This window comes from Phalacrocorax aristotelis, chromosome 6, assembly GCF_949628215.1.
Source record: "Phalacrocorax aristotelis chromosome 6, bGulAri2.1, whole genome shotgun sequence".
Classification (NCBI taxonomy): domain Eukaryota; kingdom Metazoa; phylum Chordata; class Aves; order Suliformes; family Phalacrocoracidae; genus Phalacrocorax; species Phalacrocorax aristotelis.
In genome coordinates, this window is record NC_134281.1 from 18,035,702 (window position 1) to 18,063,304 (window position 27,603).

The 27,603-nt window shown below is 46.9% G+C and overlaps 1 long non-coding RNA gene across 1 annotated transcript; it reads left to right on the forward strand.

The window, feature by feature from the left end:
* Positions 1-2,319: 2,319 nt before the first annotated feature.
* Positions 2,320-26,731, forward strand: LOC142058691 (uncharacterized). The gene is made up of 2 exons (XR_012661063.1): positions 2,320-2,484; positions 24,186-26,731. It is a non-coding gene; the product is annotated as an uncharacterized LOC142058691 (long non-coding RNA).
* The last annotated feature ends 872 nt before the right edge of the window (positions 26,732-27,603 follow it).

Here is a 27,603-nt window from a genome sequence, read left to right on the forward strand (position 1 = left end):
ATATATCTGGCCATCCGAGCTGCAGAAGTACTAATTCCTGTAAGTGTATACTAACTGCTGAAGTGTGGAAAGAATGGAGAAGAAAGATGATGTTGCATTTTTTCCCCTCATCTTGCAAAACAACAATTTCATGGAAGGCAGGATTTTGGCAGAGTACTGCCTCTCTCAGCCTCATGTCCCCCAGCCAGCCGAGAGCCGGCTTGGGCACTTTGAGGCAAGAGTGGTTTTTGTAACAGGTACAGAGTTTTGAGGAGAGCTCTTTCAAAGCTTGCTTGCTCTTGACTCATGCCTTGCATGTAGTCATGATGTGTAGTTACTAGAAGGTGCTCTTAAGAGAGTGGTTAGGGAAACAAAACCTATGTAGGACTGTGGCTGCTGAACTCAAGTTTGGATACAAAAGGCACTTAGAAGGTATTGGTCAGTATTTACATGTTGCAAATTAATTTTTAGATAATTCCTCTGTCAGGGCAGGGGGAGGACCAGCAGAATATTTGCCTGACCCTCCTCTCTTCATCACTGACTCTGAGGATGCTGGCTGCAGTACATAAACTTTGTGATCTGAGTAAGTTGATCAAGCTGATCAAGTTGAGTAAGCTGTCAAATGGCAGACTTGCTGTCAACTCCAGTGTGTTACTGAGCTCTGAGTTAGGAAACGGGACAGAGTTCTGCCCTCATGTATGCCTCATAGGGCCCTGAAAAAAGTAGATAGGGCTTTATAAGGCAGAGGGATGGGATTTGGGTTTTAGTAGGGCTAGATGATTTTTTAAAACACGGTTCACTTCTTGCATATTAGGAATTTAAGACAACATTGATTAATAGGTCTCGATGCTTAGATCTTAAACAATTCAATTTGTTATTCCAGCAATGTAATGCAGAAGTTACCATTAAGAAACAGCCTTTCATCAGTGGGCATCGTTACAGTTTATATGTGCTAGTTTTAATTTGTTCTGTAAATAAATGATTAAACTAAGGCTATGGTATTTGACCCAAGCCTGTATAGCAGTTGTGATAGCAAGAGTCTTGGTCATTTGGTAATACCAGGACAGTACTTTCAATTATTAGTCCAGTTTGCTCATCAAGGGTGCTCTTTTTTTCAAAACTGGTTTTCGGTTAGTGTTAGATGCCTCAAATATTTACATTTTGCAAAATGCAATAGTTAATTAGCACTTGAAGCTTAAAGATATCTGATCTGTGTTTCAGGTTACTGCTCTCCCTGTTCTGCAGGTCATCCACATTTGACTCCCTACTCTGAAGCTTTGTATCACATCAGTTACTTTAAAAAATGGGGAAACATCATGACATTCTACCATGCAGATACCTGGCAAGTATCCTTAGAGTACGGAGTTAATGTGTCCGAACCTAAGGGATGACTCCAGTGCTCCTTGGATTAATTTCAGTTTTAACAACAGAAATCAAGTTCCATATGCTTGACGTATAGTATGTTGATAGTATATTTCCTTCTCCTCCTATTCATCCCTTATTAATTGACCATGGTACTTAAGAGGGACAGAGGGAGTACGTGTTTTGTTGTAAGGGGCACAAGGTGTGCAAATAAGCTGGCAGAGTACTGCCACAGGCTGCAGAGCTCATCTTGCATGGGCACCTGCCACAGCAGGTTCAATCCCACAAAAACCTGATAATGTTTCTTCATCCTGATAATCTTAATAGCAGCATCTTACCGCATTGCAAGATTGAGGGATGAAGCACATTAGTCTGCCCAGTTTCTGGAATTCAGAATCTGTGGTTTTGTATTCAAAAGTGCCTGTGAAGTCTGAAGCCTGAAGAGCATCTGCTTTTCATGCAAACATCATTCAAGGTTGGCAGCTGAGACACAGCGACCTTGGCTACGATACAGAGATCTCCAAGTAGAGCAGAACTTTCAGCTTTCCTGTCAGACTTCCCTGCAATCTGTGCTATTAATCAAACATCACAATAACACTCCTATAGGGCTTGATTTTTGTGAGTTTATTTAACCTTGTACATGGCAAGAATTGCGCAGGGCTAAATAGCAATGGAATGACATTAACTTGGCCCTCATCTTGGAGAGCTGCCAAAGGAACCTGTCCTTGTCAGGGCACAGAGATGGCTGTGAGCTCTGGGACCAACAGAGTGGGGAAGAGTCAGGGGAAAAGGGTGCCTTGTCGACTGCTCTGTCAATTTCCTCCCTTTGGAAATATTTCCAGAGCTTACATGTTGAAGGTGAAGTAAATACTAATAAAGCTGACATTAATTAAGATTTCTTAGGACTTCAGTGGATTAATTAAATGGTATTTAAAGGTGTTAATTGTGGCGATGTATTACTGTCATCCTACAGGCCTCAGGAGTAACTAGCTTGAAGTGCCACGCAAATGCTGTTTGCCACACTCCAGAACGAGGACTTAAAGCCGTGACGAGGGACAGTACCTTAGTAGCCAACAGGGGAAGAGGGAGCCCATCCTGAGAGAGAAAGCAGGCTTACGTAGCCTGTCTGGAGAGAGACGGCAGGTATGGCAGACAGGGGAGAAGCGATGGCTGGCTGTGAACATGTACAGGGCAGAGTAGCATGTAATAAAGAAGGAAAATGGTTTAAGCTGAGGGGATAGCATTGATGTGAGAACAAATTTATTCAGATGGACATGGCAAAGTTTAGGTTGGAAGGTAGGTAGTTCCTAGATGTAACTGTGTTTTGGAGCAGCCTTTGGAGCTGGTACCTGAGATGCTGGGTAATGGATGGATTCAGCAGAGGAAGTTCAATCTGCCTGAAAGGACCATCTGATGCAGTGACAGGGAAAGGACAAAGCTACCCTGAGAGTCTCTGCTAATTTTAGTTTCCTAAAGCCCATTCCATTCTGATGATCTGTCTGTTTCTTCGCTAAATAAATTACAAGAGGGGAAAAAATAGTTCAATGCCAAAAGTTTGGGAGGTGGATGAGAAGCCATAGAAGGTCCTTCTCATGTAGAAACTGAAACTGGGGGGGGGGGATCCCCTGCCAAAGGGTCAAGTTGATTTCTGCAGATGTCTATGAAGAGTTCCTGCTGAAGATGGTCTCTTTCCACATTACCAGTTTACCATATAGGCTCAGGTGTTAAGTTACCTTCAATACTTCCCTCCCATCCCTCTCCTCTCAAGCACGTTTTGCCCAATATTTCTGGAAACAGAACTTGATTTGCAAGTTTGTAGCCTTCATCCAGCCTTACATCTGTCAGCAGTTAGCTCATTTCATGGGATTTTAGTTAATTCTTTACTTTGAAGAGAACATTTAGATACTTCAGCAGAAATGCAAGAGTCAAAGCCCCTCTGCACTCAGCCTGTCCACACAAAAGCATATAACTGTACCATTAGCTACAGTTAATCCCTTTTGCCCACTTCTGAAGTCAGAGCTGCGCATATTCCTAATTTTTTCCCACCCAGTCAGTGTCACAAGAGGGGGAGCCAGAAAAACAATTCCCCCTCCCCACGCACAAGCCACTGTCTATATTGAGATCTGAAATTTCCAAGGGATGGGATGTGGTCGTGACATCTGGATTTAATCCAGACTTACATTCCAGGCTTAGATCTGAGAACTTCCACCTCCGGTCCTGAGACCAGCAGTTCTTACAGAGAACTTAGTTTACCTTTTAAGGCAAAATTCGAGGGTTGTGATAGTAGCTGCAGAGTGAAAATTCTTCCCATGCTGAATTTGTTTAGCAGATTTTACTCATTTGGATCCAGTGTCTTCTTTATATGACAGAACAGGAAGTCTCATTTCTCTATAGGATCCTCTAATTGTTAGAGAATTTGACCAAGCTGGAAGAGCTGCTGAATGCTGAGGCACATGTGACCTGTTGCAGAGCGACTGAGCAACATCCCTGTTTCATAGATGCAGGCCAGGCAGGTTTCTTACTCCATCTCATACAAACAAGTGCTGAGTTGCTTTTCTCCCCAGTGTAGTGGATATCTTTTAAAATTCATGACCTGCCAGTGCGTCCTCACAAGGGTGTTGGGTCAGGACACTTTTGCCCGACTGCTGGGCCCTGGGTGCTGCCTATTGATGCAGAGGAGTTTGGTCTCTTGGCAGAGTCTGTACAGGGGCATGACTCATGCTCAGTCGGGACAGCTGAAGCTGTTGCTGCCCTCATAGGAGGTATGCTGCCCTTCTGCTGAAAGGCACCACTCCCACACTGGGGCTGCTGCTGCAGTCTATAGCCCATCTGATTGACACATCCAGCAGTTGTTTATCTTAATTCCAGAATATCTCCCCAACATCCATCCAGTTGCTTCAGATGTGGAAAATCACACAATAGTCTTTTTTTTTTTTTTCCATCTTGCATCCTTGAGTTTGTCTTGCTTTGTGCAGCACATGGCAGGAAATTATACATGAATCCTTTCAGCTACCGTGAGCTTTGCCACACTTGCAATGATTTGCATTCACACCTTTGTTTGCTCCTCCCTCACACAGTTTCCTCCTTCTCTTAGAAAGAACCAGTAGACTCCAACCAGGATATTTTTAGTTAAGATTATTGCTGGGCTTCAGCCTGTCATTATTCTTGCATATCTTGGCCTTTGTTTCTTCTCATTAGCTATGTCCAGTTTAGGATCTTCAACTCTTTACGTAGTCACCAGAGAGTAGAAGTACCTTAGAAAAAGTGAATCTGAGTGCTTCCTGTATCAAGGTGTGAGAGAGCGGGGAAAGGACTTAGCTCTGAGGTCAGAGCTCTCTATAGCTCTCTATAACTGGAATTTCCAGAAAGGAATTAAGTAGATAGCCTGCTCCTCTTTATATAGGAAGGGCAGCTGACAGAGGAGAGAAAGAAGTGGGTGTATCTTCTTTGTCTGAATTTATTTAAATTCCAGGCTCAGAGAGACACTCAAGTCATGTTTATATAGTAAAACATCTTTGGTACACCAGGTAGCTCTAGTGAGCTCCTACTGCTGCTCATATTTTTGTTAGTGTAGGCATTGGCAGGAAGGTGGAAGTCAGAGCAGAGGCAGGATTGTAAAGGTCCTTCAAACCAAGAAATTGACCCCCAGCAGTGAAAATGCTGTGCTGGAGCCTATGGGCTGTCTCTTTTAAAGCAGTGTCAACGTTTGGACTTCTCTGTCAAGCAGAAGATTGCTAGAAATCAAGGGCATACCTTGTTCTCTCCCTCTCGCCCTGTAAAAGTGTACTGGTTTTGGCTGGGATAGAGTTAATTTTCTTCATAGCAGCTTGTATGGGGCTATGTTTTGGATTTGTGATGAAAATAGCGTTGATAACACAGGGATGTTTTAGTCATTGCTGAACAGTGCTTGCACAGCATCAAGGGCTTTTTTGTTTCTCCCAGTGCCCTGCCAGCAACTAGGCTGGGGCTGTGTGAGAAGTTGGGAGGGGATCGCCCCAACTGCAGGGATATCCCACAGAGTATGACATCAGGCTCAGCAATGGAGGTTGGGCTGGGGCTGCTGTTGCTCAGGGGCTGGCTGGGCATCGGTCAGTTGATGGTAAGCAACTGTTTTCTTTTGCATCACTTGTTTTTCTTGGTTTTGGTCGTTTTTTTTTTTTGCTCTTTGTTGTTTTTTTTCCCTCTTTTTAAATAATTAAACTGTCTTTATCTCAACCCACAAATTTTCACACTTAAATGTTTCCTTTCTTTTCCTAGGTGTAGTAATACAAATAGGATTGCCTTTTTAGCCTGGAAATAGGGATAAAGGCATCCTGTGAAGTCCTAATAGACTCTGATCTCTTTTGGGCAGGTGAAAATGATGGGATTTCAAAAGGCTGTCACCTTAAAATGTCTGTTGTAGGTACAGTACACCTACAAGCAAGGCTAGCTGTTGTGGTTTGTTTCAGCAAAGGCTTATTCTTCTCTTATGCATCTGGTATTTTAATTTCTTCTGCAAGGATCGGTACTTCAGTGAAGTAGGAGAAAGAGAAGCATTTCAGAATTAAATACCTGCTGATGATGTGAGAAGGTGGGGAAAAATCCCACTCCTGACTAGACCCAAACTGAGAATTACTGTGTGAGTGTAATCCCATGAACCCAGTGAGGCAACAGGGCTCTTCTGTTATCTGGGTGGCTTTTCTCCTTATTCAGCTATTCCATAGCATTAGATATTACTGGTCCTGAGAGGGTCATAAGAACTGTCTTGGAGAAAACAAGCAATAAACAGAGGGAAGTGTAAAGCAGTTTTGAGCTTTTATTTTTTCCATCAATGGTCAGGGAAACTTTATAGTTAAAGAATTAGTTGTTATAGTTAATATTAGTTGCTATAGTTGTAAAGTCAATTAGAATAAGCTCCTCGAAAAGAAACGATCCAAAAGGTTGAAAGGGAAGTGGCCAAGCAGTAGAGCAGAAGGATGCCTCACATTGAAGTGGAGATGTTCCAGCAATGAAAATAGCATGAAAGTGTGTGGCAACAGGGGATATGAAACATCACAGGCGCAACCCACTCCTGTGAGTGGGAGGACAGTCTGTGTAACACCATAGCCTGTGTGTCACAGCAGAAAGCTGTAAGGATGAGCTACAGTCTTCCTGGTGTCCAGCTCCTTCCTCTTCAATGTTTCCATCTCCCAGTGTAAGCATTGGTGCATTCTGCCCATAGGGCTTGCTGTGCTATTTTGCAATAGCTCTTGTTGCTTAACCTTTGAGGTGCAAGAATGTATTATTCCTCCTCATGCTCTAAAGATTACAGATAAAGTTAGTGAGTGGTGATAAGGTATTAAAATGGGAAGTGTCAGCAATAGGGAAGAAGGGGCCAGTGCTAAAATATTAAGGGAGGAAATTAGCATATCATATCTCCAAATCTGAACTTGGGAGCTGCAGACTAGAGAAACTCTGTGACATATTCAGGTTATTGGAGTATATGAGGCTTCCATTCCTTGTTTGTCTTTGTACTGAACTCTTCAGAAAGCTGGCAAATGCTCTGTTTGCACTGTCTTACAAACAGCCTAAGTCACGCAAAACTCTGGGCTTTATTTTCCAGGCTCCTGGTCCACTCTGCCTGCCAAGCAGCACAGGCAGTACCAGGAGGAGTGCAAGTAAGGACCAGCCAGGACATCTGGGATGGGAGGTTTCTTGGGGTACTGTGACCCCACTGGCAGCCTTTTCTGCATGTGGTTTATTTGACCTGATGGTTTTGCAGCTGCTTTGAACACCATTCCAGCTGAGATCTATGGGGCTAGAGGACTCAGGAGTCAGTTGTCTCTGACTTGATGTGCTGAGCAAACCTAGTCTTGTCAGGTGTTGTCTTCGGGTGGTGGTAATGGTTGGAAAAGGTTTAATGTGTTGTTCTTGTATCTCCAGGAGACGTGGTAAAGAACCTAGAGTATCTAATGACTTATTTCAGGAATCCCTCCACTTAGGCAAGATGCATGTGCTTTCTTTTGGAAATGCACATTGTCCCAGCCCTGGGCGAAGAAGAGAAAAGCTGATTCTAGGAAATGTCCTTGAAAGAGATGGAAGCGCAAACATTGCATAACAAAGATTTTGAAAGGGATCAGCTGAGACATTAAGACTGAAATGGCAAAAATACCTAGGGTTAAGTAATTCTTTTTACTTCAGTGCCTGGTTTCTCATGCCAATTGTCAATGTTGATTGTACGAGCAAACCAAGGGAGAGTAGAGGGGTATTGCTGGCTTAGCATTAGTGATGGATCATGTGATTGACCTGTATGTTGTGGTTTTATATAGAGCTCTGCCGATCTTATGGAGCTTTTATATACATTAGGAAATCTAGTCTCTTCAGACTTGCAAGTTGCAGCACTTTGCCCAAAATTCCTGCAGCCATCCCACAAGCTCCTAGGAGAATTAGAGTGTAGTTGTTATGGTTTGGGGTTTTTTTAAAGTACTTCCGTCCTGATATTTAAAGACCTCTAGTCTTGACAAGTCTCTGCTTTGAAGTTTAACTTGAAAAAGCAATTCAGAGTTCATGTTCTCAAAATGTTGCATCTTGTTTTCAGTGTGAAATTTGATAATGTGCTAATTAAAAAAAAAAAAATCAATGTTAGGACAGGAGACCTCTCTTGAGACACCTCCCTCTTAGCACTGATAAGGGATGATTGCTCATACAGGGAGAAAGTACTGAGCCGTGTGAGAATGTGGTGTGGAGGAGTGGTGGCTTTACGTGGAGAGGCAATTTGGGGTGAAGGGTAACTGATTCTCTCCAGCCATCAGTACCACCAGGAAGCTTTCAGATTAACTACAGTCTACAAGGTTATTGCTGGGATACTCAGGTTTAAGCAGTGGCTGATCTGTTTCCCCAAAAGCCCTGAAGACCGTTATGTATTTCTGTTGTTTGGCACTATGAAATCTGCAAACATAGCACAGCTGGCATGTATTATTTCAGTGTTTAAAAAGTAGAGAAGTGGCTGGGTTTCCTTGCCACATTTTTCACTACTTAGAGGTTAATTCTCCTGCCTCTGATGGAGTGTCCTGAGCAATCTCTGTGTCTGGATGGTGCAAGGTAGGGCTTTTTTGCCAAGGTGAATTTTGTGAGGCAATGATGTCTTGGAAGAAGCAGTTTTGGGGAGGGAAGTCATGCTGGGCAACACAAACTTCATAGGCCAGGTTCTAAGATATGAAGCAGACATTCAGCCTGTCCAACCTGCAGCAGGAATGAGAGACCCTGTAGTGGAGGGGGGCAGCCACCACTTCAGTCACAAAACAGGAGCCAACAACTTTAATACGTGAAGGCATACAAACCCTGTGGATCCTTGTGCTATCTAGTGCTGAATTCCAGAAAGGTTTTCAGGGCTCGCGTAGCACCTGATCGTGTACTTTGGCTGGAGAAGGGAAAGAGGAGGCTGGCGCTTGCCACAGCTAACAAGTGTGCTGTTCTTCTGTGGGCGACTGAAGGGGGCAAGCTCTGGATTCCCTTCTGAGCCTTTGGGACCACAAATTGCTCCACACTACCTGTGCTGTCTGTACTACTGTCTCAGAAAGGTGATAACCTTTCCTATGTTTCCTTCAGCTTGGTTCCCAAAATTGCGTGGTGTCTCCTCCACACCAAAAACCCTGTCAAGATATATTTACCATGAAGGATGATGAGATTTTGAACAAATATTGAGATTTAAATCTCCACTTAAAAGAGCAAATAAATTAAAGCTGCTTCCTAAACTTGTGTTTTAATTGGAAGAAGTGATTTCATCCTTCCCAAAGTCCTTGCGCTGTCTCTTGGACTTGATAGCCAGTGACCTAGTTTTCATGGAGTGATCTCATGGCAGTGCAGTCCCTCACCAGGCTGCACTTGGATGAGGGAGAACAGTGCACGTGTATGGTGATGGTGCGTATGCCTGGAGTTTGATTGCTCTGCTATTCAGAGCTTCCTTGGGTAGAAATACTGTTTCATGTTTACTTGGCAGCTTTTCTCTTTGCTACTTGTTCTGGTTTAATTGTATGGAATCATGTCTGTTCCCTGGTGTGCTGTCAGTTGTGCATGTTGCTGAATACAATGCCTTTGGGGGTGGTGGTGAGCACAAGTGACACCTTAATAAGGGTCCCTGGAGACATGGCTTTAGTACTAAGCTGCCCCCATTTCCCAATAATTGTCAGTTTAGGGCTTATTAGTCACACATCCCTCCTTTGAAACAACTATTTTTAATGTTTCTGCTCTGTGCCGAGTCCTCAGAAGCCCTGTTAGGTTTTGACATCTTTGCTGATAGTGGCTGCTTTTTAATTGCTCAGGTAACAGAAGTGGGGCTTGAAAACTCAATCAACGTTATCTCAGCTGATCTCCCTGTCACCAGTGGATTTAAACAGATTAAGACATTCACAGGGATCATGGGTAGATGCAAAACACAGCTAGCTGTAGAGGCCAGGGCAGATCACATGCACCTAGACAGTTCTTCTGGGCGTCAGCCATCCATGCCCTTGCCCTCAGCCAGTCTCTGCCACCTCACTGCCAGATGGGCTCTCCGCTGCCATGGTCAGGGACAGGTCTTTCTGCCAAGTGAACAACGTGGCCCTGGCAGCACATGACCTCTCCTGACTTCAGCTGCAGTGTCAGGGCCTTTTCTCCACTGGCCTTGATGCCCTTTTGCAGCACCCGTGCCTCGGGACTGTGACTGCCAGCCCTGCATGTTAATTGTAACCCTCTGTGCAAGCTGAGGCAGCACACGAACAGAAGCTGATATCTCTTAGCTTCTCCCAGGGGAGTCAGGGGAAGAAGCAACTCAGGGTAGCACACACCAGTACGGAACAGTGTGGGAGAAAAGAGCAGGTCTGAGGATGAAGTGCAGTGCAGGGAGCCGGGGCTCAGCTGTCTAGCGGTATTTGGCATGGCTCTTCTGCTGGAGCCCCATGTCTGCCTGCCTTGGGCTGTTTTCAATCCTGTCTCTCTCCTGTTTCATGGTTTAAGTCAGTGTGGTTTGGGCAGTGGCTAGTGAACAGGATCTGGGCTGCTGTTGCTTCCTCAGAGGAGATGGGGAGAGCCTGGTGTGTCTGCTGGCTAAAAGCTTGGCAGAGAGGAGACTGGGCAAAGCAGCTGCTGCTGCCAAATGGGGTTTTTGTCCCCAGACCTCTGGGGGCTAGGCTGGAGTCTGGCATTTCCGCTGGCCTGCTTCTGGTCTTAATGAGCTACCTTATCTGTCATGCTCCCAATGGCAGATGGGGTCTCTTCAGGATTAATTAAAGATCATAACTGTGACCTAGTTACCAGACTTGCACTATTGTTACTGGAGCTCTCTGAGCCATCAGGCTGTTTGAGAGAGCTTCTTACCCTTGTCTGCTCTGGTTACTCACTCTGTATATCCTTCTGGGACTGACTGTGAACCCCAGGCAGGATCATGTTACATTCATTTCTCTAATAGATTATTGCCTTACCCTTGGGTAGGTAGCTAGCTGCTTCCGACCTAGCTGTGCACCAGCCAGTGTGGGGATTAGATATGCTGGCCTATATCTTTCACTGTGTTGTCTCCCATTTGAGAGGGGGGTCTGAAGATGGGGAGACATCAGCTGCAATATTAGAGAGGATGGTGCTGGAAACAACATCTTGAGACAGTCCAGTTCTGTGCTGCCATGTCTTAAACCATGCTGATGCTGAAGGGATATCTTGGGGTCTCTCTTCTCCCGGCCACTCAAATACTTCTCATTTCCAGTTTGTACTTCATTGTAGCAAGCTTTTAGGAATAATCCCCATAAAGGAATAGAAATTACTAGAGCTTGAGAAGTAAATGGAGTTCAAGCTCTTCTAACCCTGCTTCTTGCCTGCCAAATTCTCAGGTAGGGTACTCTTCCAGCTGGGGATGACTTCGTCTCATATTCTTGTGGTCTGCAGACCTGCTGCAACCAGATCCCTCCTTTGGCTGGGAAGGGGTTATACCACAGGGATCATGCTGGGGACTTGTCCCGTTCGCATCTTCCTGCTCTCTTCTTCCCCCTCTTTGCTGCTTGTTTGATGAGAGCTTGCCTTGCCCAGTGGGTTGAATCTCAGGCAGCTGGACCATTGCATGGGCTCACAGCCTTGTGCACAGGGGCTGCACATGGCATGTTTACTGTTCACATGAGGAGGGTTTATGTTCCTGAAGGTCCCCTCAGTCCCCCATGGAGCTGGTCCTTAACCAGCCTGATGTTCTGCTCAGGGTCTGATTGTGTCCCTGGTGGGATCCCAGCAGCTCCTGCTGATTTCAGACAAGAAGAGCATGAAGGAGTCTGATGAGTGAGACCCCTGGGAAACAACGCCTCACTGTGTCCTCAGAAGCACCCGCAGCAGGGGAACTGCTTGGTTTTTCTCCTCTGCCTCAGAAAACATCTCTCATGTTCCAATGACCTGCTTATTATGTAGGTCATCATCAGCTGGAAGGAAAAAACAATTTCAAAAGTAGGAGAAATCTAGCAGGGTTCCTCCACTGAGCAGCTCTTTCTGGAAAAGCAGGGAGAGTTGCCCTGAGGGAGGTGGTAGGCAGTGTGGCCTATTCGTCTTCCACCTACCCTGGGCAGAGCAGTTGGAGAGGGGAAACTGCAACTGGAGGGATGTGCGATACCCTGAAAGCAAGCAGATCCAATGTGCCCTCTGATGGGGGAACAGTGCATTAAGGTAGACAACAGAGACTTGACTTGAGTGGTTAGGGGCTGTTTGTCTTTTGATGACTTTCTTGGGCTTGGTTTTTGTAATTAGGAGGTTGTTTCTGCTGGTCATATGTGTGCACAGTGGAGACTTGGGCCATATGTGCTGGAGGAGCCGTCCCTGCAGGGAGACAAGACTGTCGCACCGGGGATGAAAAGGGGACACAGAACAACGAAACTCCTCTGGATGCCAAAAGTAAAATGGACCCGAACCAAAATTCATCCCAGTGTCATTCCAGTGCCATTAACCTGGGGCTGCTCCACTTTGCTTGTACCAGAGCTGACACCTTGTGATACTGACTGAGAAAAGAGAAAGCCCTTAATGTAAACTCCTGACTGTAACCTAAGCAAGGGACAAGTTGTGCTGTGAACAAGTTTGGTGAAGTCCGACATCACTCATACTTGCCTCTGATGCGGTAGCTCTTAATACCCTTCACTATCCTTGCTTGTCTCCCAAATCCCCTAAATACCAACTAGGCTGGAGGCACCTTTTGCCCTGGCTACTTCCCTCTTGGGGAAGTGGGTGTGTGTTTGCTGGCCAGCCAGCTGGCAGCCCTTTCCTTAGGAGGAGAACAAATGTGGCTCTGCTTTCTACTTGCTCACTGAGGGATTTCTTTTTTCCTTCAGAATGTGTAGAAATGTGTTGTTTTTGAGACAGCCAGCCTTCACACGGGAAGCTGAAATCACTCACAGGCTTCACTAGTAGTCAAGGTGAGGCAACATGATCTCCTAAGTTGTTACCTTAGGAAATGAGATTTCAATATGCTACATTCATGGTGATGAAGAGGTGTATGGGGTCCATGAAGAGGTGGGTTGTGCAGCAAGCAGAGGGCTCTGCTTTGTTGTTTGCTGAGTCCCCTCCTTGGGTTCCCATCATAGCTATGTGGCTGCTCACAATAGCAAGGCTGGCTGAGCAGCCCCTTGCTGGACACATGCTGTTGCTGCATTCACCCCTGCTAAGCATTAGTGAAGCCTCTTCAATTGCAGGAGGCTCATGGCACAGACACTTGTGCTTGAAGGTGTGACTGATCTTCTCCCAGAACACAGGTTCTTGCAGAGCTGCTTGCTTTGTTTTAGATGTTCTCATCTCTTGCAGCCACTGCTCCTCACTTTACACCAGCATCTGCTGCACTAGCTAGATAAAGCACATACATCTGACTGTGACTGGACTGTCCTCCCCCTTCAGCATCTTGTTCTTAGTGGTTTTTATTTAATATATGAAGATGTCTCCACAGAACCCAGTTCTCCTGCCTTGTTGATCCTTAGCTAGCACATGGAGGGTCGCCTCTGACTCCTGTCCCACCAACTTGGTGAGGCCGAGCAGTGAAAAAAAATTCTTCTCCGATTTTAACCCCCCTAGGGGCTGTGCCAACATATTTGTTCACCTGAACCAGGTGAATCATACATTCTCCCACTACCTTGGCAAACTCCACCGATGTGCAGTGGGGCTGGGAGGGGGGAGACAAAGCAGCTGGTTGTGGATGGTTGCTCATGGGTGCTAGTGCTGGAGCTGCTGAGCCTGGAGCTTGGTGGTCAGGGAAGCCCTATGCTTCCCCCTGCAACTTGGACAGGTTGGTCGCAGCTCAGGGAGAGAGTCTCATGGGCAGCTCCTAAGCCAAGTCCAATTCTTGCTTTAGAAAAGAAGGACTGTCCTTTTCTGAAAGACTGCTGGTCCCTCTCCTAAACGACTGGTTTTGTGCAAGTCAGAGCTTGGTGACTTCTCAGGCCAAGGCCTGTTGCTTATTAGCTGTCTAACCCATGGGTAGGCAGTCCTCCTTGATTCATCACACAACAGTAGTCTAGAGAGAAGTCAATGTAGGAGGCAATACAGCAATGCCATTTTGAACAGAATGACTTTTTTTTCACCTATAGTAAAAAGACATCTTCCATGCTTTGTGCACCCATGCAGAGCAGAGCATTAAGAAAGCAGGCAAGCAGGCATATATCTTAGCTGGAGGAACTGCCATGCGACCTGCCAGTGTACCAAAGACAGCTTTGAAATCTTACTCAAGATGTAGGATTAGGTTAAGTTCCTAGCACAAGATTTTCTGAGTTAGACAGGGGACGGATGCCCTGAGGCTGGGATTGCCACGTTTGCTTGGTGAGTCCTTGCACAGTGAGGCTGCTGTGTGCTGTAGGCAGCAGAGTGCTGGAGCTGTCATGTACTTGTGGTGAGGATGTTGAGGATAGCCTGTTATCTTTGCCTGGAGAAAGGTTTTGATTAGAAACTGTCTCATAAATGTGTGGTTATTGAATGAGTTGCTCCTTCAGTATGTATGAGCCATGTCCATATATGTGCCAAGTGCATCTGTCCTGGGCAGGCATGCAGCTGGTCTAAAGTAAAGCAGATGAGCTTTCCTCATCACAAGCTTTTCCTCATCAAGCTTCTTCTAAATTGCTCCCTGCATGGAGCAATTCTCCAACAATATTAAACACAGCAGCAGGGATGAGTCAAGCAGATCTTGTCAAGGCTGTCCTATTTTTTCTCTTTTTGGTTTTATTATAAATTGAATCCACTGTGTCACAGGGTACAATGCTGTTCCCAGCATGATTGGTGGCAACAAATAGCTACCCAGGAATGGTATGTATTGTGTGGTAACTGGGGAGAACCTCATGTTCCCAACATCTCTGGCCTGTCTGCGGCTTGTTCCCATGAAATTGTGGAACTTAACTAAAGGATGATTGGGCTGTGAAAAATAATTTTGACCACTGATTAACTGAGAAGTTGGTGAGGCCATAAAATTAGCAAGACAGAGCGTCTAACTCAAGTTCTTAAATGGGAAGCAAGGCAACCTGGTGTAATGAATGGTGGTACTTTCCCAAGGGAGTAATGGGTGTTATGGTCCAGACATAAACCAGTCCCGAGGTATTGGAGGGCAGGTTGAGACCTGTGCAGGCAGGCTGGGGTTCTTGCACCTCCTTGGAAAGTGTCTGGTGTTGCTCTGGGTGAGAGATGAGGTTAGGTGGCCCTTGGACTTGACTTCTTGAGATGGCAGCGCTCTGCCTAGCCTGGGGCTCTGCACAGCTTTCTGTTGCGAGACCACATCTCCCATTTGCTCAACTTTACTTAGCTCATCTCAAGATAAGTCTTGATACTGTTTAACAGAGGTTTTCACCCAAACCACAGGACAACAGTTTAACAGTTACGGTAGCCTCAGATGTTGCTGAATTATTGTGGGTGGTGCAAGAGCTGTACTGGAACATGGAGGGTCTTTAAAGTAAACACCATCCTAGGTCTTGAATAATAATCAGGGATGCTAGCGAGTTGCTGTCCCACCAATTGCTTGTCTTGCAAGCTTCAATTGTCCTACGAATGAAACAACCTTTATTTGAATTAATCTCAAAGTAGAAGATGCTTGAAGGAATAAAACACCTTGGCTGTTCATGCTGCAGTGAGCTTGCTGCAACCCTGGGGTTGCTCTTTCCTGCATGTCCCCCACCATGCCAGTGCTCAGGTCCTGGATTCCACCTCGGGTGGTGCAGTGGCCCTATTCCAGACCTGGGCTGCCTGGGGCAGGAGTGAGGAGCACAGCTGGGCCCTGCCAGGCAAGAGAGGAAGGACATGGAGATAACTGTGTGCCTCTGGGTGCATGTTGAAGGAAGTGAGGAGGTGGGGTGAGGTCACTGGAAGCTCAAATGGATGGTCATAGCATGGCTCTGCTCTTCTTTCTGCAGCCTGCACGCAGATCCTAGCAGCATCTGTCTTTGTCCCTGCACTGCCCCCTTGATCACATGGTATTTTCAGACACTGCTGAGTAAAGCGGGCAGTAAACCCTCCCCACCAAGTCTTCATGAAGAAGAGTGAGATGGCTTAATTACAACCAGAAAAAAACCTTAAGAATCACAGCCTCCAGTAAGCCACTGACATCTCTGGTAGCTCAGCCCAGTATGGCCACTGCAGCTTGGAGTGGGACCATGCAGGGAACTGGCTTTACAGCTCTCTTGTGCTGAGTGAGATAGTGTTGGGGGGACAAGAAAGTAGCCCAGTGTCCCAGCATGAATCAGCCATCCATTTATGTACAGCTACTGCTTCTCCAGTGGTACTAGGCAGTCCTGCAGGGTGATGGGCTGCAAGGATAAAGGACTGACTCTCCTCTTGTGACAGGAGGGTTTATGCTAGGTAGTTGTGGCTGGTTACTGTTTGTGAGACAAGAACAAGACTCCAGATTTGGACTGAAGAGCTTCCCTACTGTCTGGGCATTCAGGGCTGAAGATCTGGTAGCTAGATCATGACTGTTCAAGCTTTTTTGGTTTGGAGGGTCAGTCTGTCTCTCTAGGAATTGAGGAATGAGGCTACAAACAAGAATTTTCTGGTTTGATGCCTTTTCAGGTTTGAAGCTGTAATTCTCTTGCATTCTAAAGGATTTTTGCTTTGCCGTTATATGATTCACTATTGGCTTCCTTTTCCATGTCTTTTTAGCTGAACTTCATGATGGGACATGGTTGTGCTGTGGTTGTGCTGACTGCCTGCCAGAGGCTTTGAACATGGTGGCCATGCTTCAGTTCAGTGAAAAGCTCAAAGAACAGTAAAGCTTGTAAAAGTCCCCAAGGGATCTCTGAAACTACATAGCCAGCAGATAGAGATCTTAAAATACACTGACCAAGGAAGAGGCTGTAGCAGACTTGAACCATAGTAGCCATGAGGAAAAAAAACCCCAAACATGCAGAAATTAATTATCCAAATACTAAATCCATTAGGGACCAAGTTTCCTTAGGTCCGCCGCTGATGGAGCTTCTTGCATGGCAGAGGAAACAAAGTTGCTCACAAACTAGAAACCAAGTGAGTGGAAGAAAAAATCTGGATTGCCTGCAACTACTTGCCAGTAGTGTAAGGCAGACAAAGGATAAACATTAATTTCTATGTAGTATCCTCTGTACTATTTTTCACTTGCCCAGTGCTATTTCATTGTAGCTATCTGGAGAATGGGATGGCACACACAGTGCTGGGGGGAAGAGGTGATTTTGCAAGAGGATATAGCATCAACACCCACCTTTGTGAGATATCCTGCCAGGCCAGGGCTGCTGTTGCCAATTAGACTGAATGCCACTGAGCTGCTGGAGTGAACATGTGCTGCTGCGGGATTTTGCCTCAGGCAGGGTGCTACTTGCAGCAAGCACAGGCAAGAGGATTTGGCCTCAGCATCCAGGGTTGCTTCCTCTTTGGAGTTACTCTGCTGCAGTCAGTTCCATTATGTACGATGGTATCTTTGGACAAATGAGGAGGTGATGACTTAGCCTGTGTTATAACCCCTGCCCTGGGTTTCTCCAGGCCTGTCAGTTATGAGTCGCTGTTTGTTTACAAAACGCATGCAAATGGTATCAATACAGAGTAATGCTATTACAGATGCTGGTGTTTGGACATCAGGCTGTGTTTGCAGAGCAGAGACAGAGTAGTTGCACAATATGTGTAAGTAGTCACCCACCCCTAAGAAAATCAGTCCGATGTCTCAGTTTGTCCACCTGACCAATTGCTTTAGGCCAGGGTATGTAAGGGGTTTGATTTTTCTGCTGCAGAGGTGGTTTAGCATGCATAGGCTTTGAATCATCTTTCCACCTCCTCTACTGCATAAAGCATTAGGTCAAAAGCCGTAAGAGCTTCACATCTGCACAGCTGTATTTCACTTGGGAAGGGAGGGGTTGTATAAAAGATATGATTAACTTAAAACAATGTAATGACTTTACTAGTGATATTTTTTTTTTAATGCTAAAGCCTCCTCTCCATAGTCTAAGCCCATAGCAACCATTGTGAATGCTAACATCACCAGCAGAGCAGTAACCACAGCTCAGTGCAGGGGCAGTGTTTGGTGCTGTACCACGCTGTACAAGGACATTCACCTATGTAAGAGCTTATAGTGTGGCTGGCACCAGGAATGTTTAACTTATAATTATGTCATCTGGATGTAACCTAATTTACAGCAGCAAGGAATTGTTCCTGCAACTGTGCAAGATACATGTATAAAGCAGCTGCAGTAAAACCATGCTTTTGCTGTTTGGTTGAAGTTGTAAGAACAAGGCGGCTCACTCCAGAGGCGTGACAGAAAAACTGCTCTAGCATAATCCTGACCTAAGATAACAGACAACAGGTAGGTGCAAGTAGTTGTTGGGCTAGCACAAGAATGTTGGGAGTCTTTGTTTATAATTAATGTAAATAAGCTGTCATGGAAAATTCTCATACTCCTCCTCTTTGGGTCATTTTTATCCATGACACCAACGATTGCAACATCAGCATGACTAATCCCATGCATGGGATTTATCTAAGATGTCTGTTTCATCTGAGGTTAGTGTTTGTTTGCACAGTGTGTTGTAATACTTTACAAACAAGAAGCAGAGCAGCCCTGTGTAGAGGTGTCTGTCCTCTCTGGAGATGGTGGCCTGTCTTCTGCTCATGCTTGCAAGAGACAGCAGGAAGAATTAATGCATGACACATTTTGAGAAACAAGCCTGTAAAATCCCACACCAGCAGGTGAGGAGGCTTTGTTTTGCACAAACAAAATTGAATGTCAAATACTTGTGTCTTGGCTGACTGTATGTGACAGGCAATTCAGACCAAACGCCCATCCAGCTAGCATCAGACACTAAGGGAAGATGCTGGTGTGCACTATGCTGCTGACAATCCTCTGAGCCAGAGGATACAGCCCAGGACATAAAAGTGCTAGTGAACCCATTCTGCATTGATCTGTCTAACTCTTCTATGAACTTGCTTCATTTAGACGCAGAACTTGGCAATGAGTTAGACAGCTCTGCATCATTCGGAAATGAACTTCCTTCAAATAAATTAGTATTGTGTGTTCGATATCAGCTGCACTTTCCTGCCCTCTAAACTCTAAGATAGCATATCACGGTGTCGTAAAACTTGCTGGTCTTTACAGCTCACAGTTTGAAAGGCATAAGGTTTCATTTTGGCTAAGTATCCTGTAATGTCAACAGCTTGTATTTCTGACATCTTTTGTCATGGTGTAAGTATTTATGGCAACTATGTTATGCCATAACATACTTTTCTTCCTGAAGGTCAGGACAGTTGCAGATGAAATAGCCTATCACTCCCTGTGCCAGTCCCTTACTGTACCTCTGCAATTTCTAATAAATGTTTGCTGATTAGAAAACTTACACTTGGAGTAATTTGGCAGAACTAAATGCTGACAGCCCTAATTGTTCAAGAAGTTGACTTAGCAAGTGGGGTCCTTCCCCTCTGCCTTTGTGATGCACCTAGGTTTTTGATGAGGGCCATTCTGCGTAACTGGGAAAACAAAACACAGGATATATTAGTATGAAGTTCTCCTAACCCCTGATATCGGACACCTGCTCTCTTCGTGTGAATATAAAATACTGAAAGACATGTAATAAAAATAACAGGAGTTGGAAACAACTGGCCTGGCACCTCAGCTCTAATTATAACAGTGTTCACCCACTGCCTACACTTGGCAGAGCTACTGTCTTCTGTGAACAAAGCACCCAACTTGAACGAGTGCTGGGCCATTCTCCAGCACCTGGTTTAGTGCACACTTCTCTGGGCTGGCAGTGTCTTCCCATGCTAGTTCTCCAGGGGAAGTCCCTCACACAGAACAAGTTTCAGTGGATCACTTCCTCATTCTGTTCCTCTGCTTCTACTTGCACATGTTAAAAGTTACCATGAGCTTGAAAATTGGGCAGTAGCTATGCAGCTCTTGAACTGGTGTAAGTATGAATGCAGCTGTGGTGGAGGCTGTGGAACCTGCTCACATCAGCTGAGGGTCTGGTCATTCTGTGCAGTGGTGGTTATTCAAGAAACCAGGCAAACCCTGAGGAGCAGTTGAGTGTGATATTCCCTCTGTTCTCCTCTTGGCTGCTTAGAACATCCCAAAGCCCAGCAGGTATTTTCCATTCAGCTGTGGTAGCAAGCTATGTAGATAAATATCTACATATTCAGCAGGGTGAGCAGGAGGGTTTTTGTGTGTCGCCCTTTAGGCTGGTCTGGATTTTCTCCTGTTCTGCCTCCCTTTCCCAGATACTTCCTTCTGTGCTTCAATAAGGCCGGATATGGTGTCACTTCTGGTTTGTCTTTGGAAGAGTAAACAAAACATACAGACAAAAGCCAGCTACTTAAAACACATTCCTCTGCTGTGACTGGGAAAAAATCTCTACTTCAGATACAGGCATCCACTGTTTGCATTGCTCATCCTCCTGGCAGGGGTTATGGGCTTTGTCTGCCTCACTTGGTTCGAGCCTAACCTTTCTGATGCTTCTATTTTTGAGATGCTTGATATACCGTCCCTTCCTCCCATCGATCTGGGTTCCAGCTGCTTCCCACATCTTCAGGAGCTGATAATGGGTCAAGGTACAGTGATAGACAAGAATGCGGTTGGATTTGATAGGGCTTGGTTTATCTATCAGGTGCTTTGGGGACCTGGCGTTGAGCTGAAAGGCAGAGGCAGAGGAATGTGTCTGCTCTCCAAGAGGGAGTAAACCTGACCAAGAAATGCAGGGCTGGGTGACTTGTGGTGGGAAGTAAATTCTTCTGAGAAGGCCTGAGGTGCTGCAGGGGACTAGGGCCTCTCCTACACCTCAGGATGACTCAAAGCATCATATTTTAAACTCTCTGCAGCTGCATCACATCTCTTTTTTTGGATTTGTCTCTCTTCCTGTGACAACCAGCTCCTTTCTTCCCCTTTCTGCTTTTGCAGAAGACAGAATGAGTTGCTTCCTGAAGGTAGAGATGGAAGAGCTGGCTGTGATCACTGGGTCCTGGCTCTCCACCCCAAAAGGTTTGCTGTGTTGCCAGCAGCTGCGTATTGCTTGCTGTTCTTTGGCTTGTGTAAACACTTGGCGAGCTTCACCTTCGGAGGAAGCCTAAATTGCTGAGGATTTTCCAGAGATAAAGTGAAAGTCAAAAGCTGAATATGGACACTTTTCAAGGGTCAGAACATGGTATGAACTGACTCGTTAGCTGAATCTGTGTTTTGGGTAGAGGATTCCCATCCATATGCAGAAGTCTGAAGCTAGCAGTGAAACACCTTCTGCTCCTTCCATTTCCCAGCACTTAATGCAGTATTAAAGCTCTATTACAGCATTTTGAAGACCTCACTCTTAGATATAAACCATTTTATAGAGGAAATACTGTACAGAAATGTTTGTGCTGCTCCCTTGTCCTGCTGCTGGTGAATCTCCCTCTGTTGACAAGCTCTTCGTTCATTGGCATGACAGCAGCAAGTGGGCTCTTAGCACTGTTTACAAACTTAGCCAATGCTTAGAACAGACTGTTAGTAACCTGGGATTGCTAACAGGGTGAGCTCAGGAGATGTTCTGGGCTCTCAGCTGTCTGCTGGGTCTCTGCCACCATAGAAATACCCTCCCGTGTTATAGAGCTCGCAAATTGCTGTACCAATTATGAAAACTCCCAGGGCCAGATCCAAATGCTGAAGGGAAGAGAATCGCTGAGTCCCACCACCTTGAGATCAGATCTTTCCTTTACAGAAAGAGCTCCCGGTCTTGTAGAGAGGGGGTTGATTCTAAAGCTTTACAAAGCAGGATTCATTTTGTTGCTTTTGTTCTACTTTTGAAAGAGCAAAGAGAAGCAGAGGGACCAAGAAAAACAGGGGGTTGCACCCCTCCTGTTTTTTCCATTTCCTCTGCATAACCCTTGTAGTGTTTTACTTCCAGCTGATCCTACGAGCAGCTGCTGGGAGACTGTGGAAATCTGGGAGGGGAGCATGGCTGGGTGCAAGCCTATTCCCTTGCAAAAGGAGTGCTCCTCAAATCCCAGAGCCCTTCTCTGTCTAGAGAAGAAATGGGCAGCAAATGGGAAGAGATTTCTATTTTGTTGCATTCATTCAGCTCGGGAAGCGTACTTCCCCTCACCTTTCCTGGAACAACCCAGAGGGAAATAAAGGGGACCAGGAGGGACCTAGTCAGGGTACTGCATGGGGAAGGTGAAGCAACATCTGGTTGAGGAAGGACCTCTCCAACCCTGCACTGTGGACACCGGCTGCTGCCCAGCCCTGCTGCTCCCTGCTCTCTGCCCAGGACTGCGAGGCAGGAGCTCAAGAGCCACCAGCACAGCAAAGATATTTCTGCAGGTGTCAGAAGTGCCCAGCAGGAAAACTTCCCAAACATGGCATTGGGATGCTGTGCTGGTTTTGGCTGAGAAGGGGTTAATTCTCCTCACTGTGGGGGTCGGCTACCTTTCCAGCTTCCTGCGCTCTGCCGCGTGGCGGGGTGGGGGGGGGCTGGGAGGGGCAGGGCCATGGTGGGGGCAGCTGACCCCGACTGGCCAATGGCATGTTCATTCCATACCATGTGACACCATGGCCAATATATTGAGGGGGGGCAGTGGCAGCGCGGAGGCGGCGCGGCGTCGGGTCGGCGGGCGGCTGCGGCGCGTGCGGTTTGTTCCGGCGGTTCGTTCCCCCTCTCCCCTGCCTTCCCCCTCCCCCGGGGCTTTGTGCCTCTCTTTGTTCTCCTTTACATTGCATTTCTACTGTTGTTTCTTTTAATTTTAATTATTAAACTGTTCTTATCCCAACCCACGAGCGTTACCCTTCTGATTCTCTCCCCCATCTACCAGTGGGGAGTGAGCGAGTGACTGTGTGGGGCTGAGCTGCCGCCAAACCACAACAGATGCCCAATGCTGCGGCTGTCCCCACTCCTCCCTGAGGACCCAGTCCCAGAGGCAACTGGACACAGCACCATCCTCTCATTGCCTACAGCCATTCAACACAGCTTTATTGACTTCTGGGCTCTGGAGACGCACCACCAGTGGCTCTGGGAGTGAAAAGCAGCAAGTGGTCTTCAGCAATGTCTCCTCTGCTGTTCCCTTCTACCAGGGCACCACTGTCAAACATGACTGTGATGTAACGCTGTGATGTCACCACCATGCAGCACAGGCATTGCAGTGATGTGCCAGAATATCCCACTGGTAGCCACAATCAGCCGGCACCAGTTGGCCTTTGCTTGCTGGCTGGCAGGACAAGGCCTGGCTGTCCAGGGCAACAGCCAGCAAAGGAAACTTTGGCCCAGCTGGGGTAAAAGGAACTAAAAGGGAGCTGACTCCCGCAGAAACACCATCCCTTTCTGTTCCACACGAGCCAGGGCCATCGGCAGACATGACTTCTCCTGGCTTTCCAGGACAGGGGCAAAGAGCACCTTGTGGCGCTGCTGTACGAGCAGGAAAGGAGGAGTGGGGTGTCCAACCTGGCAGCGACAGACAGGAGACCAGACGAATCCCTCCTGTTTCCACCAAGAGCGCGAGAAAAGCCAATGGATTTTTATCCCTCTGCTTTCCACAGAAGCTTTGGCAAATGGTGAAAAATGCCCAGTTTCGGTCTAGTGATGGAGTGAGGGTGGAAACTGCATGACCATCAATGAAGAGCTCTTCAGAGAGAAGGTGCTGGGCAGGGGAGGACCTCCGTGCATTTTTGCCACGCAGAGCATGAAGAGTTTCCTTTGACAGCTGAACCTCTATGGATTCACCAAAATGCAACAGCATTCCTGAAGATCTGCCTCCCTGCCAGAATTCCTGGCAGAAGAAGCAGCGGCTTCTTCTCACAGCCAGGTACAGCAGTTGCTCTGCAAATCAACTAACGCTCACAAGTGGGGGAGAGATGGACCTTCACATCAAATAAGGCCTTGTAATAGGGGAGATGAGGATGGTAGCAAGTCGCCTGGTTTTAATTTCCCTCTTATATAATTTTCAGGAAGGTTTAAGTTAGTCTTTTCAACTGGTAGAAACACAGATAAAATAGAGTTCGGTTACATCCGCTATGCTTGAACCTTTTAAATGGAAAGACAGACTCAGCGTAGCCTGATTTCTTGTAATGTCTTTGCTATGCAGCTGGCTGTACCAAATGTGAAACCTTCCTGCGGCACCTGCTGAATGCCAAGAAGATACACCTGAGGACCACAGTATTACCTGCCTGCACATATCCACATTGAAGTTGCTGAAAAGTCATGGTATTTGGCTTTCGAAAGTGGTTCTCATGCTTTTGAAAATCCTACACTGCTCTGCTCCCAGATGGCAAAAACCCAGGGGTGATGATGACTGAACAGAACCATCATATCACATAAGGTTTTAGCCTGAACTTTAGGTTTCAAATGCCGCCAAGAGCCCTTTTCATTATCCATGCTCGTCTTTTGCAAATCTTAGTTCTCCTAGCTTGGTGTTTTCCAGTCTTGGGATGGTGGCAACTAACTCTTCTCCTTTGCTTCTTTTAGATACTCTATTACTATAACCCCAACTTTAAGAGAGAGTATCCCCACTGGCTGGAAAAGTGCAAGAGGAGAGTTGGCATCAAACAGTGAGCCCCAGATGCACCGGAGGTGGATGGAAGGCACCCCTCCAGAAGCCCAGACAGTCAGCCTGCAGGGGACATGCAGGTGTCTCCACTTGTGATGGCGGCACCCACCAAGCAATGGGCTGAAGCACCTCCTGGCCTCAGCAGTGCCCATCCATCTCCACTGGCAGCTGCTCCCATGCTTCCAGAGCCTTCTGGAGCAGAAGGCAGCAAGGGGTTCATCCCTCTGGCCCTCTTCTCCCTACCACTACACAACAGCCAAACCCCGGATGGCCTCCAGTGTGCTGCTTATGCTCCTCCATGGTTTGCAGTGCCCGTAGTGGCAGCAGCCTCAGTTTTGCCAAGGCCAAGGCCACCCCATGGGGAAAGCCCAGCTGTCCCCCACTGCCCCACCGGCACCTGCAGCCCCCACGCTGCAGATGGACTCCAGTGTAGCACATCCTAGAGGGGGCACAGAGAGTCAGCAGCAAGTCAATAGTGTTGTTAATTAATAGCATTGTTAATAGATAGAGCTTAATAGAGATGCTAAGAAAGAGAGACAAGCAGAGTTGGTAATAAACCAGACAATTAACCAGTTGTCCTGTCCTGTTTGTGCAGCAGAAGCCCAGGCTGAGTTTATATTTCACCCACCAAAATGGAAGCAATGGGTCCACGAGCCCCTTAATAATTGTGCCCAACGATCAAGCTGAGATTCTTAGAAATCAGAGATCTTGCAGGTACTCTGAGAGCCTTCCACGTTTGCAGAAGCTCCTCTAGAAGCAAACCACAGTGGGAACACAGGTCTGACCAAAATGCACCTGATGGAATTGTCCTTTTTAGAAAAGCTAACCCGCACCTGGGGACATTGTGGCTAGTTAAACAGGTGTTACAAACCTCTGGCTTTGCAACATGCTCTCCAGCCAAGGGCATGCATATTTCTCCTCACTTCATTTTTCCAAGCCCTTGGGCTGCAAAGTGGGTGAAAAGCAACAAGTAATGTCTCCTCTGGGTGCTCCCTTCTGCCAGGTCACAGGTGCCACCCTGCATCATTGCCACCATGTGGCACAGGCCACATGGTGACATCTGAGACTGTCCCATGAAACCTGTAGTTGGCCAGTTGGCACCACTTGGCCTTTGACTGGTGTATGGCAAGACAAGGTCTGGCTGGCCAGAGTAATGGTTGCCAAAGGGAGTTCGAGCCCAGATGAGAGGGGATGGTTTCAAAGGGAGTCATCACCTGGTGTAATCTCCTCCTACTCTTCCTTAGAGGAGCTGGGGGAGTTGTGAGGCTCAGCTTGTCCTGTCTGTCCTGAGTGGGATGATCAAGCAGCTGGAGACACTACTATAGGAGGAATGTCTGAAGAAGAGTCTTTCCAAGCTTGGAGTGATGACAACACACCTGCAAGAGATACTCCTGCTTCTTTTGAGTAGAGCACTGGTGTCCTGGTTTTGGCTGGGATAGAGTTAATTTTCTTCATAGTAGCTACTATAGGACTGTTTTGGATTTGTGCTAAAAACAGTGTTGATAACGTGGAGATGTTTTAGTTGTTGCTAAGTAGTGCTTACACTAGTCCAGGACTTTTTCAACTTCCTGTGCTCTGCTGGGTGCACAAGAAGCTGAGAGGGGACATGGCCGGGACAGCTGACCCCAACTGACCCAAGGGATAGTCCATACAAAATGATGTCATGCTCAGGATACAAAGCTGGGGGAAGAAGGAAAGGGCAGGACATTCGGAGTGATGACATTTATCTCCCAAGTAACCGTTACACGTGATGGAGCCCTGCTTTCCTGGAGATGGCTGAACACCTGCCTGCTGATGGGAAGGAGTGAATGAGTTCCTTGTTTTGCTTTGCTTGTATGTGCATTTTTTGCTTTACCTATTAAACTGTCTTTATCTCGAGGAGTTTACTCACTTTTCTGATTCTCTCCCCCATTCCACCATGGGGGAGTGAACAAGTGGCTGTGTGGTGCTTAGCTGCTGTCTGGGGTTAAACCATGACAGCTGGCAAAACCGAAGACCTCTCCTTCCTCAAGCAGCTCTTGAAAATTGCCCACAGCAATGAGCTTCAGTCCGTTTGGTGGGTTGATGATGGAATCTTTGTTGCCATCAATGAAGAAATGTTCAAGAAGGAAGTGGTGGCCAGAAGAGGACCTGAGAGAGTTTTTGAACTGGACAGCATGGAAAATGTCTGTCATCAGCTCAGCCTCCATGGGTTGTGTGAATTGCTGGAGGTGTCCTACTCATCTTACTCCAGGGATGAATTTCCAGCAGAATAAGCAGCTGCTCCTGCTCCTAGAAAGGTACATCAGTTCTTCTGCACAGGAGATGCTGGGAGACATGGGGATGGCCGTAGATGTTCTCACCTTCATTTCTTTCTCAGGGCATTTCTCAGGTGGAAACCCAGGACTGGTGATGACTTAGCAAAACTGTATCATCACGTTTGAGACAGCCCAGGCTTGACGTTTTCAATGCCTTTGAGAGTTCTTTTCAATACCCACCTTTATCTTTTGTGATCAAAAGCTTTAGTTCTTGTATCCTTGCATTTTTTCCATGTGGGAAGTTCTCCTTTGCATTTTTTAGCTTCTGTGCTTCTACTACAATCCCAACTTTAAGAGGGACCATCCCCAGCTGCTGGAGAGGTACAAGCCAAGAGTAGGACACAAAAGGAGAGCCCCAGCTGCATCGCATCTGGATGAGGAACTGGAGGAAAGCTGCTTCTGAGGAAGCTGCCAATGTCTTTGACCTGTGCAGGGAACCTCTATTGGGGTGCAGAAGGAAGTGTTTGCACCAGCTCCACCACAGGACACACCAGTGTCTCCCCCCTCGAAGGTCCCCACCAAGAAAGTGCCGAGCTAAAGCACCTCCTGGCCTTGGCAGCACCCAAACCCCTTCCCAGGCAGCTGCCCCCCCACTTCCTGACCCTGCTGGAGCAGCAGGCAGGGAGAGCTTCTGGGCCACCCCATCCCTGGCACCACCACCCAGCAGCCAGGCCCCAGCTGGCCTCCAGCATGCTGCTCTAGCAGCGCACCAGGCTGCACCTCCCACACCACAACTGCCACCTTTGGCACCAGGGCTGGGCTTTCCCACCTCCCCCCTCATGCAGCCTGGTGCAGCAGCTGGGCTGGTCCCCTGGGCTGGCCTCTTGTCCCGCTGCAACCCCTGACTGGCAATGTTGATGCTGGCAGCAGCCCTTGCCATGGCCACACCAACGCCACCCCACAGCCAAAGTCCCACAGCCCTACATTGTCCCACATGCACCCACACCACCAATGCTGCGGCTACAGGTGATGGGGCTGGACCCAGCATGGCACACTCTAGAGAGGAGATACTTGGTACCAAGTTATTGGAGGCTATTAG